This window comes from Mobula birostris, chromosome 20 (genome assembly GCF_030028105.1).
Source record: "Mobula birostris isolate sMobBir1 chromosome 20, sMobBir1.hap1, whole genome shotgun sequence".
NCBI classification, from domain to species: domain Eukaryota; kingdom Metazoa; phylum Chordata; class Chondrichthyes; order Myliobatiformes; family Myliobatidae; genus Mobula; species Mobula birostris.
This window is the reverse complement of record NC_092389.1, coordinates 57728156-57737104: the sequence shown is the minus strand read 5'-3', so window position 1 is coordinate 57737104 and position 8949 is coordinate 57728156.

Genomic DNA, 8949 nt, shown 5'->3' with positions numbered 1-8949 from the left:
GTGTGGAATGGGACAGGATCCCTTTCCGGATCAATGTGAGAGACGTCTAGTCGCGAACCTTCAGCCAGGTTAATTCCCGTCGACCACTATCTTGCCTTTTACGGGCAGGGCAATTCTGAATCCAAATGGCCAATTCACCGTGAGGTTTGTGGAGTTTGGTGTTAAATTGAAGGGCAGGACCTCCGGGTTTATGATATCAGGATTGTACTAGCAGGAGTTTGATACAACTTGTCTGCTTGGAGGTTGAGCTCCGGTTTATAATCTTCTTTCAGCCACGATACAGAGATGTAAACAAATCACACTGTGCTAAAAGTTCACCTCTGTTACTCTGTACACTGCGCACATTCAAATATAACACCTTCAGTCCTGCATTCATCCCCCTTACCGATGTTATCCCACTTCAACGCTGCAACTCATCTCGTTGACTGCAGTTGTGCCCTGACATCAGCCTCTGCTCGCTAGTACTGTCACTGCACACTATCTATTGCCAACCAGCTACCTCATCCCCAGCACTCACACTCCTGTTCCCATCCCCCCTGACAAGTTATTTTAAACACAAGCTGTAACAAACCTGCCCACGAGCATACTGGACCCCGCCAGGTTCAGATACAACCCGTCCCTGTTGTACAGATCATTGCAACCCCAGGAGAGATCCCAATGACCCAGAGATCTGATGCAATGCCCCTGCACCAGTTCCTCAGCCACACATTCAGCTGCCGAATCATCCTATTCTTACCCTATTTTGAAATGTTGTCTCACCTGGAAGGACTGTTTCTGAGCCAGAATGGAGATGAGCGAGGAAGTAAATGGGAGCGTGTAGAACTTCCCTCGCTGGCAAGGATATGCTTCAGGACGGAGATTAGTGGGAGGAGCGGGGTAAGGTAAAGATAGGAAGGTAGGAAGCGGTTTAGACAGGATAACCATGCAAATTGGTCGGGTTATAAAAATGTCAGCTGGTGTGAGTGTGTTTTGTGAGCCCTGCTACCTGCCACGGTCGGTGTACTTCTCAGGTCAGCTGTCAGCTATTGCGCCAGTGTGGATGGTGGAGGGCTTTACAGGGATGGTAAATGGTGTAGGGGTCAGGCGGGGTTACAAAATGACGATGGGTGTAGGGTAAGAAGGGTTTTCACAGATGGTGATGGCCGCAGGGATCGGAGGTGTTAACAGAAATGGGGAGTGATGTAAGGGTTTTTACAGAGGGCGAGGTGTAAAGGAATGTTTCTCCACCACCGGGGAAACGTACTTCACTTGTTGGTCCAAAATGGCATTTCTTTCTGTAACAAAATGGAACCTGTAGTGTATCAGAGTGCTTTGCTAATAATCTTCGTACAACATGATGCTGATGGTACTTGAGTGCAGAACCGCAGCTGTGTGACAGGAAGAATGCCAAACATTGATTCAGCAGACAACAGAATGCACCCTGTCCTTGAACGTGTGTCCAAAGGGGTGATGGTATTGTCTCTTTTTGATAAAGCTATTACCAGATCTTGGGCAGTGCTAGTCTTCCCTTGCTGCAAGTAAACATTAGATTAGATTATGAGGACACTCAGTCCTCGTTTATTGTCATTTAGAAATGCATGCATTAAGAAATGATACAATGTTCCTCCAGTATGATATCACAGAAACACAGGACAGACCAAGACTAAACTGACAAAAACCACATAATTATAACATAGAGTTATGACAGTGCAAAGCAATACCGTAATTTGATAAAGAGCAGACCATGGGTACGGTAAAAAAAAAGTCTCAAAGTCCCAATAGCCCCAACATCTCACGCAGACGACAGAAGGGAGAAACTCTCCCTGCCATGAGCCTCCAGCGCTGCAAACTTGCCGATACAGCATCCTGGAAGCACCCGACCTCAGCCGACTCTGAGTCCGTCCGAAAACATTTGAGCCTCCGACCAGCCCTCTGGCACCAAGCACTGAGCGCTTCAACTCCACCCTGTCCTCCGAGCAACAAGCAAAGCTGAGGACTCGGGGCTTTCCCCTCCGGAGATTTAGGATCACACAGTAGCAGAGGCAGCAAATCAGGCATTTCAGAAGTTTCACCAAATGTTCCTCCGTGCTCTCACGTCTGCCTCCATCAAATCAGAATTGTGCCCGGCACCCTACTTGACAGATAACATATATTCATCACCGGAGTGGCCGCTGCGCAGTGCGTCGCGCCGCCATCTTCTCCTCCTCCTCCTTCTGTGTAAGGGGAGTTTGGACAAACTTGGGCTGTTTTCTCTGGAGTGGAGGAGGCTCAGGGTGACCTGATAGAACTCGATAGGATTCCGAAAGATCTTGATAGAGTAGATAGCTGACATTTTTAATCTTCTGGGTCACAATGTCAAATACCAGAAATCATGCATTTAGAGAGATGAGGGACCTGTGAAATTGGTTGCCACGGACGGCTCAGAGGCTAAGTCATCCTATTTAGTTAAAACATACATTGACCGGTGCTTGATTAGTAAAGGTAGGAGAATGGGGTTGAGAAGACCATAAAAGGCACCGGGACAGCTGCAGAAAGAGGAAACTTTAGAGGGAGATGCATCAAGCACAGACAGACGGGACAGACTCAGACAGAGGTCTTGTCTGGCACGGAGCAGTGGGTCTGAACACTGGTTCATTTTCCACTCTCGGACCTTCAGAGATCATTTCTCATCAGTACATGTTTTATGAACAATACGTTTCAATGGTCAAGTTCAACGAAAATTTATTATCAAAGTATGTGAACCAAATGCTATCAAAGAATTCATTTTCATGTTGGCCAGGCAACTCAAGGCAATCCCCTAGCCTAGGGTACGGAATGGGACCAATTCCAGACGGGGAGGGGTGGGAGAGTCTGGGACTTTGTGAAGGAGCCCTAACTCCATCCTCTTCATTCCCCCTATCCCTTCTCACAGCCCTCCCTCACACTTCACTGCATGTGTTTGTGTGTGTGAGAGAGACCTGTCTGCCCACGTCACCCTCCATCAACGATGTCCCCTCTCCCCCAACTCACTCACACTCCCGTGCACACAGCAATCCTTGCGGGCTCAAATGATCCAAAAATCTTATACCCTCCCTCCTGTACCAACTCCTCAACCACGCGATCAACTGTATATTCTCCCTATTCCTGGCCCTCCTTCCTGTGCCAACTCCTCAACCACGTGATCAACTGTATATTCTCCCTATTCCTGGCCCTCCCTCCTGTACCAACTCCTTAACCAGGTGTTCAGCTGTGTATTCTCCCTATTCCTGGCACGTGGCACAGATGGCAGTCCTGAGATCACAGCCCTGGACGAGCTGCACAGAACCTGGTTACTCTGCCAGCCCGTATCATTTCAGAGCCGAGCACACAGGAGGCAACACACCGTCCTGGAATCTCATTTTCGCCCACAGAACATCCAGTCAGATCCTTGAGATAATGAATCACCTCTGACCACAGCTCACCTCTTCTCCACCCTTCCCTTCTCAGTCTCAGAGCCAGACTAAGTGCCAGAGACCCTCCTGCTGTGACCTTCCTTTGCCAGGTCATCCCACCGTCCCCAATAGTATCTAAAGTGATATATGTGTTGTTCCAGGGGATAGACACAGGGGTACACTGCACTCTCTGTTTCCCCCTTCCCTCTTCCTGACTGTTACCCAGTTTCCTGTGCCGTGCACCTTGCATGCAACTACCTCTCTATGTGTCCTACCTATCACCTCGTCAACCGCCTGAGTGATCTATAGTTCATCCGGTTCCAGCTCCAACTCTTTAATGTGGATTATTCGGAGCTGAAGCTGGATGCCCTTCTCACAGGTGTAGTTATCAGGGATACAGGAGGGTCCCCTGCCTTCCCACATCCTGCAAGAGGAGCTTTCCACTACCTGCCTGTCATCTCGACTGTTATAACTGAGTAAATGTAAGGAAGGGGACAAAAAATAAAATCTACCTCCGGCATAATTTCGCCTTCTCTGACTGAATGCTCTCCGCACTGAAACCTCAAAGAGGTAAAGCCTCAAAGTCTCCGCTCTGACTCTGTCCACTTCAACAATGACCGCTCCACTTGCTCCTGCCTGACATTAATATATTCTTGATAATCCATCATGAATGCTGATTGGCAACTGTTGAAAGCTCAAAAATAACCTGCCCTGAAACCACTGCCTTTAATGCTCAATTGGCGAACCTGAGTGAATTCCGTCCTCTCAAGCTTCTGATCTCTCCGATTAACGATGGATCAAAGCCCGGCAGGGTGACACAAGGATGAATGACTGATTGAAACCCATCCCACATTCAGAGCAGGTGACCACCCTTACCACAGTGTGAACCCACCACGGTCTCTGCAGTCTGGATGAGTGTGTGTATGCCTTCCCACAGTCTGAGCAGGTCAACGTCCTCTCACTGCTGAAAACAGTCTGGTGTGTAGACAGGCGTGATGAAGGTGTGAATTCATTCCCAGTTGGAACAGGTGAACGGCTTCTACCCAGTGTGAACTCGCTGATGTTCATTCATTTGAGATGACTGAGTGAATTCCTTCCCGCAGTCTGAGCAGTTGGTACAGTTTGTCCCCATTGTTTACTCGCTGAAGTTCATTCAATACTGGACTAAAAGTGTTATATTTGAATGCACGCAGCATAAGAAATAAAATGGATTATCTTGAAATTCAGCTGCAGATTGGCAAGAATGACGTTGTGGATATCTCTGAAACTTGGTTAAATGATGGCTGCCATTGGGAGCTGAATGTCCAAGGATATACAGTGTATTAGAAAGACAGGTTAGCAGGCAGAAGGGGTGCTGTGTTTCTGTGTATAAGCCCCACGTGGCTGTTGAGTTCGATTGACATGTGGTAGAGTTATGGGTGGGTCCTGGACCAGCTCACAAATGTTCTGACAATGACTGAGTCACGGTAGAAATTGGAGGATTTAATGAGTATAGAAGTGTTTATTCATCATCACAAACTGATCGTTAATGAGGACACTCTTGGTAGAGTCCCCCAAAAATGAAACTACATCAGGAGTTCATACTGTTGAGGAGAATGGCAACAGTCGGTGATTCAATACTGCTTTACACGCTACAATGACATAATTTACATTGGAATTACATTTAATTGAGATGGCACATCGGAAGGTTCAGTCACCTTCCATGGGCAAACTAACTAAGACAAATGTCCTAAATATTAATTCATTAATTTAATCACAATCTGCCACCGCGGGAAATGCACCTGTCTGATGTAATCGGTTTGTAAATATTTTAAATACGTCTATTTTGAAATCTGTTGAAATCTGTCCCTGTGGAGTCGATAAATGTTATTAAAAACCCCAGGCATGCAGCCTTAAGATTTCATTCCGAGAGATCACCTGTGGCACAGGGGAACATATCACTGGATGGAGAGAATATCTACAATGTTGGATAAGTACAAGAGTGTGGAGAAAATATTGTCCGTGTGCACTGCCGTCATTGGAGTTCCTGGTGAGTGAGCAGAACAATTCTTGTTTGGTATTTTTGTGTGTTAACTGGTGTGAACCTATTGATCATCATGTGTCAGGCTTCCAACCTGATGAATATTGCACGAATATCCGTCAGAGTTATCTATCCTGTCAACTTAACATTCTGATTTTTCATCTAAATTGACAAGCGGAACTAAACCTCAGACTCTTGTCGAACTCACGGGATCGACTCGAACGTTGTCATTGCCTTTAACGACACCTTGTTCGCATTTGTTCCGAATCTGGACACAGACAGCTTTCCGGGGAGGGATGATTGGGAGGATTTTAATGGGACTTTTTCGAGATTTTGCCCTGTGTTGGGCAAAGACAGCTCTCCGGGAAGCGTTTACATTTTGAGGTTCACTGTTTCTGTGTTTTGATCAGAGTGAATACCTGGTCCTGTTTTTCACGTCCCCCTGTGGAGTCGCAGTCGGATACCATTGCCTCTTGGTCAGTAATTAGGTCTGGTCGTCTGAAGCAGTCTCCAAGGATCTGCTGACGAGTGGTATCGAATTGAACTGCGTTATGGAATTAATCATTAACGGAGCCACTCAGTCTCCGGTTACTAAGTTGTTCCTGCTTTCCCTCTGAGACCCGTCATGAATTGGGGCAGCGCTTCGTCCTGAAGAAGGGTCTTGTCCCGAAATGAGAGTTGGTTCAATGTCATGGATGCTGCCTGACCTGCTGAGCTACTCCAGTATTTTCAATGTGTTGCTCCGTTCTGTATCCGTCCTCGGTCCCATCAGATGCTGAGTTTCCAGAGACCTGGTCAGTCACGGTTAAATCAGTGAAACCGGCCCCATCAGCGACTGGAATCGGGATCAGCATCGATAGTCGTTCATGCAGCTCGTTTTTATCGCCGACGATTTCCCATATATTTTCTGATTAACTGCATTTCATTGGCTTTGTATCTGTACTCGGCAGAATGATAATTCAATCTAATCTCGTCTAATCTAATCTCCACACTGAAGAAAGCAGGTCAGAGACAGTGTGGTCCGTGTCTGGTATTACATTAGCAGCCGTTCACAGACTCGAGCACTCCCGATCTTCAGCGGAAAGCCGATCCAGTGTTGGATTCCCGGAGATAATACTTAGTAATACACAGTGTTTTTTTTTTCTTTTTTTCCCCTTCCTTCTTTCCTTCCTTCCTTCCTTACTGTCTCTCTCTCTCTCTCTCTCTTTCTCTCTCCCCCCCCCCCCCCTTTCTCTCCTTCCTTCACTCCTTCTCCCGCTCTACAGTGAATTTAATGGCGATTGTGATCCTGTCCCGGAGAAAGTGCGGCCTCTCTACCTGCACCACTCGCTACCTGGTGGCCATGGCAGCGGCGGATCTACTCACCATTGTCACCGAAGTCATTTTGTATCGAATCAATGAGTATTACTTCCCGTGGAATTTTCTGGACATCACTCCTGTGTGCAGAGTTATCGAAGTACTGACGTTCACAGCCACAGACTGTTCTGTCTGGTTCACCGTCACTTTCACCTTTGATCGGTTTGTCGCCATTTGCTGCCAGAAGCTGAAAACAATATATTGCAGTGGGAAAACTGCGGCTGTGGTTCTGACAACAACTGGCGTACTGTTCTGTCTGAAAAACGTTCCCCAATATTTCACACTGGAACCCTGGACGATCATCGACAATGTGCCGTGGTTCTGTAACGTCATAGACAATTATTTCACTGACTCCACGTGGGTGGTTTACGACTGGCTCTTTGCAGTTTTAACTCCGTTCCTCCCTTTCGCTGGGATCCTGCTGCTGAACGCTCTGACAGTCAGGCACATTTTAGTGGCCAGTCGGGTCCGTAAGGGGCTGAAGGGTCAGAGCAAGGGGGAGAACCGCAGTGACCCGGAGATGGAGAGCAGGAGGAGGTCTGTGGTTTTACTCTTCACCCTCTCCGGCAGCTTCATCCTGCTTTGGATGACATTCGTTGTAAATGTGATATATTATCAGGTCTCAGGAAAAGGATACGATTTCAATGATTCTGAACGGATCTTTCATTACGTCGCTTTTTTGCTGAGGAATTTCAACTGTTGCACGAACACATTTATTTATGTGCTGACTCAGTCAAAATTCAGGGAGCAGGTGATCAGCGTGGTGAAATACCCGGTCACCTCTGTGTTTCAGTTCATTAATAAAGCAGCCTGCTGAGTACAAGCCAAAAGCGACCGCTCTGTCTCCTGTCCAAGCTCCAGCTCTTCACGTTCATCCCCTGATTTTCCAGGTGTTATTCCTGGACAATTATCCCATCGACCGGCAGCTCCGGACATTAACATAGTGTGTGTGTTGGGGGAGGGGATGGCGGGGCAAAGCACCGTCCTGGAGGTACAGTATGTCATTGGTTGTGCCAGATGTCAGTCAAAGAACCACTCCGGAATGCTGCACACCCATTGGTCTGTAGCTATGCCCATCTATTCCCATTCCCGCCTGCCAACCTCACAGACCAACATTCCCAGAAATCGACGGAGGTCAACTATGAGGCTGGTTTTCTAATCCAATGTCAATCACACCAGTCTCCGCCTTCCCCCTGAAAGATTGTCTAGCGTGATGAAATAAACAGCAGATAAACAGCGGTTGACACTCGAGCTACTAACTGGTCTGGAGTGTGGTGTAGAGAACTGTGAAATACGATGGTGTGATTGATAAGTTCGTGGCCTAAAGTAGAAGGACTCAATTTTAGAAAATAGAGCACATTTATTTTTTTTCAACATAGTCCCCTCCTACAGTTACACACTTATTCCAGCGGTCGCGGAGCATACGGATCCTTTCTTTGTAGAAGTCGGCATCTTGGACCTCCAGAAGTGGTCCACAGCAGGGGTGATTGATAAGTTCGTGACCTGGGGTAGACGGAGATGAGTTATTAATTTCAACTTTCGCCAATAACCACGCAAAGTACTTTACTCCAGCAAAAACGATAGAGTTTAGGTCGTGAAACACAGTGCTGTGAATTGAATTACAGTCACTCATGTAAATTAAATAAAGTTTTTAAATTAAATCTCTCAACCCCCAAAGATGGTTATGATTTGATTTCTTTCAGCTTGCTATGCGTCACCTTGAAGCAGTATGTGTTGAGTTGTTTCACAATGACAAAAGCTACACGACACAGAATGAGGTTTTCCAACACAACGTAAGAAATAATTAAGGACAGTATGACCAATTCTACGTCGTGTCGATCTTATTCCTTCCCCGCTTGTTCTTACCTCCTTTCTCCCTTCTGCTCAACAGTTTTGTGTATTCTGTAAAGGTCTCTCCCCTTGTGCCCATATCCCACCAGTCTTGACAGAAATGCAGAATTGTTAACCCTACAAAGCTCTTAGCTTCTGATTTGCTGAGTGGAAGGTCTTTATCCACAGCTGAACTTTTAACAGCATTTGTAACTAAAGTTTCAATCTGTTCATTCCCGTCAGCACCTCCGTATACAGGGACCCACAAGACGGGGACATATAATCCAATACTGTGAAAATGAAAACCACAAGACTAACTTAATGGTAACAAATACTACTGTATATATTGATAAA